Here is a 12079-nt window from a genome sequence, read left to right as displayed (position 1 = left end):
GCTGCTAACAGTGGTACAGGGTCTGTCTGCCCACCTATCGGCACTTCCACCGCAGAGGAGATCACTGCGCCTGATACACAGAGCGTGCTTTGTGCTCAACTCAGAGGCAAGTTAAAAAACACCATGGACTCCGTTATGGCCATTATAAAACATAATTTGATCAGCCTGCAATATTCCTTGTTTTGTGGTCTGCTGAGCATCATGATCTACTTTTACATAATGATGTTCAGTGGCTAAGCAATGGTAATAATGCACTCAAGAGAGCAGCCTGTGTGAGCTTAGGGAGGAGATGGCTTTCTTGTGTTGGCAATCACAGAGAAGAGCAACTAACATATAACTACTGAAATTGGTTGAGGAGTTCATATCAGAGGTTTGTTTTTTAGAGACATCTTCAATCACTTGAATGGACTTCATTTGGGACTACAGGGGAGAGATCAAAACAGTGACATGATTGAAAAACAGACATCTACATTGCGCAACAATAGTCATCAGTACAGATCACTCACTCCCGTGATGTCAGAGTTTTTACATAAACTGAAAGCCAACTTTGCAACTATATTTGATGAGTTTAAGTCCCCAGAGGTGCTGCAGTTTATTATAGGGATCCGTTCTCAACTGAGATATGCCATGCATAAAAAACGTTTATGTGTAAAAAAAGAAACAAACAAAATGTGATGCCCTGCATAAAAGGTGCCCTATTTGTAAATAAAAACTAAATATGAAGCTTTGCATGTAAAACGGACAGGAAAGTACAGTGAAACAAAAATATAAATGCAACATTTTCAATGATTTTACTGCATTTCAGTTGATAAAAAAACTAAAAAAAAACTGTACATTTAAATAAATAAGGATCTGTTGGTCAGATACATACCTTAAAGATGGAGGAGCAGTGGTTTTAACACAGCACCCCCTATCAGTCATCTAGTGTGTTTATATATATCTCAATGGGTCCAATCCCCGAGCTGACAAGGTGAAAATCGATGTGCTTAACCCTAATTAATCCTGTAAAACGCTCTGGATAAGAGCATCTGCTAAATTACAAAAATACACAAAGTAGGAGTGCTAATCTAGGATCACCCCCCCCCCAATCTATATAATATTATTAATTATAACCTAAAAGGCAAAACTGACCTCATACTCTGAGACGCTTTATGAATACAGGCTCAGATGTGTTGTTTGCAGGAGAAACACATTTTCTGCTTATTTGTTGAGAGGTTAGTTTCAGACAGACAGTTGAAGTTCCGCTCCAGCAGACAGCCAGGCTCGGTGAAACGCTGCCCAGCAGAAACACAATCACCACTATTACAGACCAGGGAGATGACTCATGCCCCCTACAGGACATAGCATGCTACAACACACCGACGCAGGCCAAAATGCAAACTACACTCTGAAGACCATGATACAATTTATCTTTATTTAACTAGGCAAGTCAATTAAGAACACATTTTTATTTACAATGACGGCCAAACCCTTTACGACCCTGTGTCAATTGTGCGCTGCCCTACGGGACTCCCAATCACGGCCGGTTGTGATACAGACCACATTCGAACCAAGGTGTCTGTAGTGACACCTCTAGCACTGAGATGCAGTGCCTTATACAGCTGTGCAACTTGGGAGCCCCTATATATGGTCATTCACATTAACAGAACATGCAAGTCCAGGATGCAACGATGTGCGGTCCTTCTTAACAAATTCTGATGTGCACTTTGGACATGTTAGGTTAACTGTTCACATATACCTTCCCTCAGCCAACAAGACAAGTAGCGCACAGCAAAATCACTAGCCTGTCAATCTACTATAGTAGAAAAGTTTAGGCTACCTATTCTATTAGTCAACTTGTTGAGAAACAGACTCTGGGACAGTTGTGGGAGTCAGACGATAGATCCCCAAAAATAAAAAAATAAGCATGGAGTCTGATGCAACAGAACGTTCCGTATAAAAATGTTGATAAACTATTATTTCTTCAAATTACAAATGCAGCAATGCACAAAAGGCAGTGGGCTACGCGTGAATGTTCGTTCCATAATGCAAACAGCATGAAAACCCCATTGTCAAAAGGGCACTAAACATACAAGCAGTTTCATGTGACAAGAAAATATCAGTGAGAAATTTTGAAAAAGAGGAGCTCTAACAGGCTTCTTTGAAGCAAGGTAAGACATACCTCATTTGATGTATTAAAAAGTTCAGGTTTCAAACAAAGTACGGTACCAGTCAAAAGTTTGGACACACCTACTCATTCAAGGGTTTTTCTTTATTTTTACATTGTAGAATAATAGAAGACATCAAAACTACGAAATAACACATGGAATCATGCAGTAATCCCCTCCCCCCCAAAAAATTTAATTTAGATTCTTCCAAATTAGCCACCTTTTGCCTTGATGACCACTTTGCACACTCTTGGCATTCTCTCAACCAGCTTCATGAGGTAGTCACCTGGAATGCACTTCAATTAACAGGTGTGCCTTGTAAAAAGTTACATTTGTGGAATTTCTTTCCTTCTTAATGCGTTTGAGCCAATCCGATGTGTTGTGACAAGGTAGGGGTGGTATACAGAAGATAGCTCTATTTGGTAAAAGACCAAGTCCATATTATGGCAAGAACAGGTCAAATAAGCAAAGAGAAACAACAGTCCTTCATTACGAAGACATGAAAGTCAGTTAATCCAGAAAATTTCAAGAACTTTGAAAGTTTCTACAAGTGCAGTCGCAAAAACCATCAAGCACTATGATGAAAATGGCTCTCATGAGGACCGCCACAGGAAAGGAAGACCCAGAGTTACCTCTGCTGTAGAGGATAAGTTCATTAGAGTTACCAGCCTCAGTAATAAATAAATGCTTCACAGAGCTCAAGTAAGACACGTCAACTGAGGAGACTGCGTGAAATCAGGCCTTCATGGTCGAATTGCTGCAAAGAAACCACTACTAAAAGGATACCAATAAGAAGAGACTTGCTTGGGACAAGAAACACGAGCAATGGACATTAAACCGGTAGAAAATCAGTCCTTTGGCAAATTTGAGATTTTTGGTTCCAACCGCTGTGTCGTTGAGATGCAGAGTAGATGAAAGGATGATCTACACATGTGTGGTTCCCACCATGAAGCATGGAGGTGGTGGTGTGATGGTGCTTCGCTGGTGACACAATCTGTGATTTATTTCGAATTCAAGGCACACTTAACCAGCATGGCTACCACAGCATTCTCTATATAAGGTACCGCAGTTGACAGTGCAAAAACCAAGCCATGAGGTCGAAGGAATTGTCCGTAGAGCTCCGAGACAGGATTGTGTCGAGGCACAGATCAGGGGAAGGGTAGCAAAAAAATTGAGTTTGCCAAAAGGCCCCTAAAAGGACTCTGACCATGAGAAACAAGATTCTCTGGTCTGATGAAACCAAGATTGAACTCTTTAGCCTGAATGCGAAGTATCACGTCTGGAGGAAACGTGGCACCATCCCTACAGTGAAGCATGGTGGCAGCATCATGCTGTGGGGTTGTTTTACAGCGGCAGGGACTGGGAGACGAGTCAGTATCGAGAGAAAAATGAATGGAGCAAAGTACAGAGAGAACCTTGATGAACCTGCTCAGGACCTCAGACTGGGGCGAAGGTTCACCTTCCAACAGGACAATGACCCTAAGCACATAACCAAGACAAGGCAGGAGTGGCTTTGGGAAGAGTTTCTGCATGTCCTTGAGTGGCCCAGCCAGAGCCCGAGCCCGATCAAACATCTCTGGAGAGACCTGAAAATAGCTGTGCAGCGATCCTCCCCATCCAACCTGACAGAGCTTGAGAGGATCTGCAGAGAATGGGAGAAACTCCCCAAATACAGGTGTGCCAAGCTTGTAGTGTCATACCCAAGACTCAAGGCTGTAATTGCTGCCTAAGGTGCTTCAACAAAGTACTGAGTAAAGGATCTGAATACTCTTTTTTAATTTTTTTAAGTGCTTTGTCATTATGGGGTATGTTTGTAGATTGAGGGGGGAAAACAATTCAATCAATTTTAAATAAGGCTGTAACGTAACAACGTGTGGAAAAAAGTGAGGGTTTGAATAATTTCCGAATACACTGTAGGTATTACAGACTGGGTCAGGGAAGACACTTGCCAGCTGGTCAGCGCGTGATCTAAGTACGTGTCCTGGTAATCTGTCTGGCCATGCGGTCCTGTGAATGTTGACCTGTTTAAAAGGTCTTAATCACGTCGGCAACGGAGAACGTGATCATAGTCTTCCGGAACAGCCTCGAAGCGAGCAAAGAAGGCATTTAGCTCGTCTGGTAGGCTTGCGTCACTGGGCTGTGTTTCCCTCTGTCGTCTGCAATAGTTGCCCTGCCACATCCGACGAGCGTCGGAGCCAGTGTAGTACGATACGATCTTAGTCCTGTGTTGACACTTTGCCTGTTTGATGGTTCGTCTGAGGGCATAGCTGGATTTCTTATAAGCTTCCAGGTTAGTAGAGTCCCGCTCCTTGAAAGCGGCTGCTCTAGCCTTTAGCTCAGGGCGGATGTGGCATGTACGTACAGTCACTGTGGGGACGACGTCATCAACACACTTATTGATGAAGCCAGTAACTGGTGTACTCCTCAATGCCATTGGAAGAATCCCAAAACATATTCCAGGCTGTGCTAGAAAAACAGTCCTGTACCGAAGCATCATCTGACCACTTTCTTATTGACTGAAGTCACTGGTGCTTCCCGTTTTAATTTTTGCTTGTAAGTAGGAATCAGGAGGATAGAATTATGGTCAGATTTGCCAGATGGAGGGCGAGGGGAAGATTTTTTTACATCTCTGTGTGTGGAGTAAAGGTGGTCTAGAGTTTTTTTTCACTCTGGTTGCACATGTAGTAACATGCTGGTAGAAATGATGTGAAACGGATTTAAGTTTCCCGGCAATAAAGTTCCCGTCTACTAGGAGCACCACCTCTGGATGAGTGGTTTCCTGTTTTCTTATGGCCTTTTAAAGCTCATTGAGTGCGGACTTAGTGCTAGCATCGGTTTGTGGTGGTAAATAATCAGCTATAAAAAAATATAGATGACAACTCCTGGTAAATAGTGTGGTCTATTGTTTATCAAGAGATACTCTACCTCAGGTGAACAAAACCTTGAGACTTCATTAATATTAGATTTTGTGCACCAGCTGTTGTTTACAAACATACAGACTGCCACCCCTTGTCTTACCGGAGGCAGCTGTCCTATCTTGCCGATGCAGCGTAAACCCTGCCAGCTGTATGTTATCCATGTTGTCGTTCAGCCACGACTTGGTGTAACATAAGATATTACAGCTTTTAATGTCCCGTTGTTAGGATATGTGATCGTAGCTCGTCTATTTTGTTATGCAATGAGTACGTTGGCAAGGACTGATGGTAGAGGCAGATGACCCAGTCGCCGTCGGATCCTTACAAGGCACTCTGACCTACGTCCCAGATATCTCTGTCTCTTTCTCATGTGAATGACTGGGATGTTGGCCTTGTTGGGTGTTTGAAGTAAATCCTTTGTCCAACTCGTTAAAGAAGAAAATCTTTGTCTAGTACGAGGCGAGTAATTGCTGTCCTGATATCCAGAAGCTCTTTTCGGTCATAATCGACAGGAGCGGAAACATGACGTACAAAATAAGTTACAAATAAAACAAAAAAACACACAATAGCACAATTGTTTAAGAGCCCGTAAAACGGCAGCCATCTCCTCCAGCGCCAATCAGTCATTCAGAAACATAGGATATTAAAGTTCTTCAGATCACATTGTTAGGATAGACTTTAACTCATTGAAGTATAAATCCTCATCCAAATCAAGGTTAGTGATCGCTGTTCTGATGTTCAGAAGCTTTTTTTGGTCATAGGAAACAATGGCGGAAACATTATTTACAAAAAAAGTTAAGATCAGCTTAAAAAAAAAAAAAAAACACAAAATGCCACAATTGGTCAGGAGACCGTAAAAAGGCTGCTATTCCCTGCAGAGCAATTCTGTAACACAGGTTTTGACTGACAGCCATTCTGAACTTGAGCACCACATGCGACAAGAAGTTGCCCCCATCCCTCCCAGTAATTAGGCAACTTTTGCAAATGTTTTGTCTGAGTGAAGGAAATGATAATAAATACCACTGATGTCACACAAGTGAGCCATCAATACACAGAAGTATATAGGTTTTAAACCTGCATATTTAGTAAATAAAATAAATTCATATTAGCAGGCAATATTAAACTAGGGAAATTGTGTCACTTCTCTTGCGTTCATTGCACGCAGAGTCAGGGTACATGCAACAGTTTGGGCCGCCTGGCTCGTTGCAAACTAATTTGCCAGAATTTTACGTAATTATGGCATAACATTGAAGGTTGTACAATGTAACAGCAATATTTAGACTTATGGATGCCACCCGTTAGATAAAATACGGAACGGTTCCGTATTTCACTGAAAGAATAAACGTGTTTTCTAAATGATAGTTCCAGATTTGACCATATTAATGACCTAAGGCTTGTATTTCTGTGTGTTATATTAAAATCCAGTCTATGATTTGATAGAGCAGTCTGACTGAGCGGTGGTAGGCAGCAGCAGGCTCGTAAGCATGCATTCAAACAGCACTTTACTGCGTTTGCCAGCAGCTATTCGCAATGCTTCAAGCATTGCGCTGTTTATGACTTTAAGCCTATCAACTCCCGAGATTAGGCTGGCAATACTAAAGTACCTATTAGAACATCCAATAGTCAAAGGTATATGAAATACAAATGGTATAGAGAGAAATAGTCCTATAATAACTACAACATAAAACTTCTTACCTGGGAATATTGAAGACTCATGTTAAAAGGAACCACCAGCTTTCATATGTTCTCAGTTTCTGAGCAAGGAACTTAAATGGTAGCTTTTTTACATGGCACATATTGCACTTTTACTTTCTTCTCCAACACTTTGTTTTTGCATTATTTAAACCAAATTGAACATTATTATTTGGTTTACCATCATTATTTATTTGAGACTAAATTGATTTTATTGATGTATTATATTATGTTCAAATAAAAGTGTTCATTGTTCATTCAGTATTGTTGTAATTGTCATTATTACACATGTATGTATATGTATACAGTGCCTTGCGAAAGTATTCGGCCCCCTTGAACTTTGCAACCTTTTGCCACATTTCAGGCTTCAAACATAAAGATATAAAACTGTATTTTTTTGTGAAGAATCAACAACAAGTGGGACACAATCATGAAGTGGAACAACATTTATTGGATATTTCAAAAAAAATTTAACAAAACAAAAACTGAAAAATTGGGCGTGCAAAATTATTCAGCCCCTTTACTTTCAGTGCAGCAAACTCTCTCCAGAAGTTCAGTGAGGATCTCTGAATGATCCAATGTTGACCTAAATGACTAATGATGATAAATACAATCCACCTGTGTGTAATCAAGTCTCCGTATAAATGCACCTGCACTGTGATAGTCTCAGAGGTCCGTTAAAAGCGCAGAGAGCATCACGAAGAACAAGGAACACACCAGGCAGGTAGGTCCGAGATACTGTTGTGAAGAAGTTTAAAGCCGGATTTGGATACAAAAAGATTTCCCAAGTTTTAAACATCCCAAGGAGCACTGTGCAAGCGATAATATTGAAATGGAAGGAGTATCAGACCACTGCAAATCTACCAAGACCTGGCCGTCCCTCTAAACTTTCAGCTCATACAAGGAGAAGACTGATCAGAGATGCAGCCAAGAGGCCCATGATCACTCTGGATGAACTGCAGAGATCTACAGCTGAGGTGGGAGACTCTGTCCATAGGACAACAATCAGTCGTATATTGCACAAATCTGGCCTTTATGGAAGAGTGGCAAGAAGAAAGCCATTTCTTAAAGATATCCATAAAAAGTGTCGTTTAAAGTTTGCCACAAGCCACCTGGGAGACACACCAAACATGTGCTCTGGTCAGATGAAACCAAAATTGAACTTTTTGGCAACAATGAAAAACGTTATGTTTGGCGTAAAAGCAACACAGCTCATCACCCTGAACACACCATACCCACTGTCAAACATGGTGGTGGCAGCATCATGGTTTGGGCCTGCTTTTCTTCAGCAGGGACAGGGAAGATGGTTAAAATTGATGGGAAGATGGATGGAGCCAAATACAGGACCATTCTGGAAGAAAACCTGATGGAGTCTGCAAAAAACCTGAGACTGGGACGGAGATTTGTCTTCCAACAAGACAATGATCCAAAACATAAAGCAAAATCTACAATGGAATGGTTCAAAAATAAACATATCCAGGTGTTAGAATGGCCAAGTCAAAGTCCAGACCTGAATCCAATCGAGAATCTGTGGAAAGAACTGAAAACTGCTGTTCACAAATGCTCTCCATCCAACCTCACTGAGCTCGAGCTGTTTTGCAAGGAGGAATGGGAAAAAATGTCAGTCTCTCGATGTGCAAAACTAATAGACATACCCCAAGCGACTTACAGCTGTAATCGCAGCAAAAGGTGGCGCTACAAAGTATTAACTTAAGGGGGCTGAATAATTTTGCACGCCCAATTTTTCAGTTTTTGATTTGTTAAAAAAGTTAAATATCCAATAAATGTCGTTCCACTTCATGATTGTGTCCCACTTGTTGTTGATTCTTCATGTTTGAAGCCTGAAATGTGGCAAAAGGTCGCAAAGTTCAAGGGGGCCGAATACTTTCGCAAGGCACTGTATGTGTATGTGTATATATATATATATATATATATACACACACACACACACACACACACACACACACACACATATATATGTATGTGTGTATATATGTATATATATATATATATATATGTATATGTATATATATTCTGCCCTTGAGTTGCGTTCCCATGCAAAACTAGACAGATAGTGAAAAAACATCACCACAGCGGGCTCAAGCTCAAGAATTACTGCACACGGTGGTTATGTTTCTACGTTCATCAGCCAACAAAGCCTCTTATCCTAGGGAAGACCAGCAGTCTACGATGCAACAACCAGAGTCAGGTGTTCAACAGAGAGAGATGGAAGAGCCTCTTCAGCACATTGGGACCAAGTCTCAATCTACAAGATCAAGGTCATCAAAACAGTCAAGCAGATCCTCAACGGTGAGTTTTGCAGCCGTCAAAGCACGCGCCAAGGCAGACGCAGCACGCGCACAAGTCTCTTATGCAGAGAAGGAAGCTTCTGTGATGAAACAAAAGGCAGAAATAGAGGCCAGCTTGATGAAACAAAAGGCAGAAATAGAGGCCAGCTTGTTGAAGCAAAAAGCTGACCCCGAGGCAAGTTTATCTGTTCTCCAAGTTGAGAGAGCAGCTGCTGCTGCGTTGGCTGAAGCTGCAGCCTTTGAAGAAGTTGTAGGATCAGAACACAGAGAGCTTCGCAAAGAACTAGACACAGGGACACAGCCCTTAAGTCCAGTCCAACGTACATGTGAGTATGTGCAACAACATGCTAGGCCCTACTTTGCTGAACTTCCATTTGAAGTGGAGAAACAAGAGCTTAGTGTTGACCCAGCTACATGCCACAATCTAGAAAGTAGCAAACAACGGAGCATAAGCAGAGACTCTCCGTTCAAAAGGAATGAACAGCAGCATGGTGGAAATGGAAAACAAGCCCACTTCCAGTCACACACACAAAACTTCCCTGAGTCACAAGTGGCACCAGACCTCATCAAGTACCTCCTACGCCGTGAGATGGTGAGTTCCGGACTCCTGAAGTTTGATGATCGTCCTGAAAATTATTGGGCATGGAAAGCATCCTTTCTCAATGCGACCAGAGACTTGAATTTATCTGCCGGGGAAGAGTTAGATCTAATTACCAAGTGGCTAGGGGCAGAGTCGTCTGAGCAAGCAAACAGAATTAGATCTGTCCATATTTTCAACGCAACAGCAGGACTTAACATGGTCTGGCAACGACTAGAAGAGTGCTATGGTACACCCGAAGTGATCGAGAATGCACTGTTGAAGAAAATTGAGGATTTTCCAAAACTGGCTAACAAAGACAATCACAAACTAAGAGAACTAGGTGACATTCTTCTCGAACTGGAGTGTGCTAAAGTAGAAGGGTACCTTCCAGGCCTCGCTTATCTGGACACATCTCAGGGGGTAAACCCTATTGTAGAGAAACTTCCATTCAGTTTACAAGAAAAATGGATAGCACAGGGATCCAAATATAAGGAGGACTATCGGGTAGCATTCCCACCATTCTCGTTCTTCTCGAGATTCATCAGGAATCAGGCGAAAATTAGAAATGACCCCAGCTTCACCCTCTACACCTCAACTAACCAGGTGCCCATGAAAAGTGAGAAACCTGCCAGGTACAGCAGCAAGACACCTGTGACTGTATACAAGACAGATGTGTCATCTGAGGCCTCAGACCACCAAACCAAACCCAGTAAGACAAAGGTTGAAAACCCTGACCATCACTGTCCAATACATAACAAGCCTCATCCTCTTAAAAAGTGTTGTGGGTTTAGATACAAAACTCTAGATGAGCGCAAATCATATCTCAAAGACAATGGCATTTGTTTCCGATGTTGTGGGTCAACTCAGCACAGAGCTAAAGACTGTAAGGTTTCAATCAAGTGCTCTGAGTGCGACAGCGACAGGCATCTTGCTGCTCTGCATCCAGGCCCAGCCCCTTCATATACAGACACCGCTACAGCAGAGAAAGAGCATGGTGGGGAGCAAGGTGACGATGCTCTTCTATCTGTCACCTCAAAGTGTACAGAGATCTGTGGTGAGGCAGTCAATCCAAGATCATGTTCAAAAATATGCCTAGTCAAAGCTTATCCGGCTGGGAAAAGAGAGAAAGCTGTCAAAATGTATGTAGTGCTTGATGAACAGAGTAACAAATCTCTGGCCAAGACAGAGTTTTTCAGTCTCTTCAACATCAATGACAACTCTGCTCCATACACCATGAAGACGTGTTCTGGGGTAACAGAGACTTCGGGCAGGAGAGCCGTCAACTTCATGGTGGAGTCTATAGATGGACACATGCAGCTCACTCTCCCTACTCTGATAGAGTGTGATATGATGCCAGACGATAGGATGGAGATTCCCTCCCCCGACATTGCGTATCATCATCCCCATCTGCAACCAGTTATGGACAAAATTCCAGCAGTGGACCCAGACGCTCCCATCCTCCTGCTCTTAGGACGAGACATCTTAAGGGTACACAAGGTACGAGAGCAAATCAATGGGCCCCACGACACTCCTTATGCACAGCGACTCGACCTCGGGTGGGTCATCGTGGGTGAGGTCTGTCTGGGAACGGCTCACCGACCAGCTAATGTTAACGTGTTCAGGACAAACATACTTCAAAATGGTCGCACATCCTATCTGAGCCCTTGCCCTGACATCATCCAGGTAAAAGAGAACTACAAAAGCGTAGCTCAGAAACACATCTCTCCCTCTACAGTGCACTCGAGAGATCCAATCACAACTGTGAACACAGACAGCCTGGGATGTTCCGTGTTCGACAAAACACAAGACGATGATAAACCAGCACCATCAGTGGAGGACAAAGCCTTCTTGGACATTATGGACAAACAGGTTTTCCAGGATGATGGAAACAACTGGGTGGCTCCACTACCCTTTCGCCCAATTAGACGTCGCCTCCCTAATAACAGGGAGCAGGCCATGAACCGTCTCACATCACTTCGCAGGACTTTAGACAAAAAGCCTGACATGAAGCGTCATTTTATTGACTTCATGCAAAAGATGCTGGATAACGACCAACCTGAACCTTCACAGCCACTAGAGGGAGACAAAGAACGTTGGTATCTGCCCATATTTGGTGTTTACCATCCACAAAAGCCTGAACAAATACGAGTAGTATTTGACTCCAGTGCTAAGTGTCAAGGAGTGTCACTTAACAAAGTTCTGCTCAGTGGTCCAGACTTAAACAACACACTCTTGGGTGTCCTAATGCGTTTCCGCAAGGATTGCATTGCACTAACAGCAGATGTGCAACAAATGTTTTACTGTTTTGGTGTACGTGAGGATCACAGAGATTACTTAAGGTTTCTCTGGTATGAAGATAACAACCCAGATAGAAACATAACTGAGTACAGGATGAAAGTCCATGTATTTGGGAACAGCCCTTCACCAGCCGTAGCC

General features: G+C 42.5%; 1 protein-coding gene across 6 annotated transcripts in view; it reads right to left on the bottom strand.

Annotated features, from left to right (window-relative positions):
* Positions 1-12079, bottom strand: part of LOC139381704 (zinc finger, AN1-type domain 4) — a 34008-nt gene that overhangs the window by 17134 nt on the left and 4795 nt on the right. The window contains exon 1 of one of the 6 annotated variants that reach the window (XM_071125430.1): positions 1132-1144. The exons of the other annotated variants lie outside the window; for them this stretch is intronic. The gene's annotated coding sequence lies outside the window, so the exon portion shown is untranslated. Of the gene's footprint in view, positions 1-1131; positions 1145-12079 lie in introns of those variants that run through there. 6 annotated transcript variants of the gene reach the window in all.

The sequence above is a fragment of the Oncorhynchus clarkii genome, chromosome 23 (genome assembly GCF_045791955.1).
Source record: "Oncorhynchus clarkii lewisi isolate Uvic-CL-2024 chromosome 23, UVic_Ocla_1.0, whole genome shotgun sequence".
Taxonomy (NCBI): Eukaryota; Metazoa; Chordata; class Actinopteri; order Salmoniformes; family Salmonidae; genus Oncorhynchus; species Oncorhynchus clarkii.
Note: the sequence above shows the minus strand (reverse complement) of the source record. Positions and strands in the feature narration are given on the sequence as shown.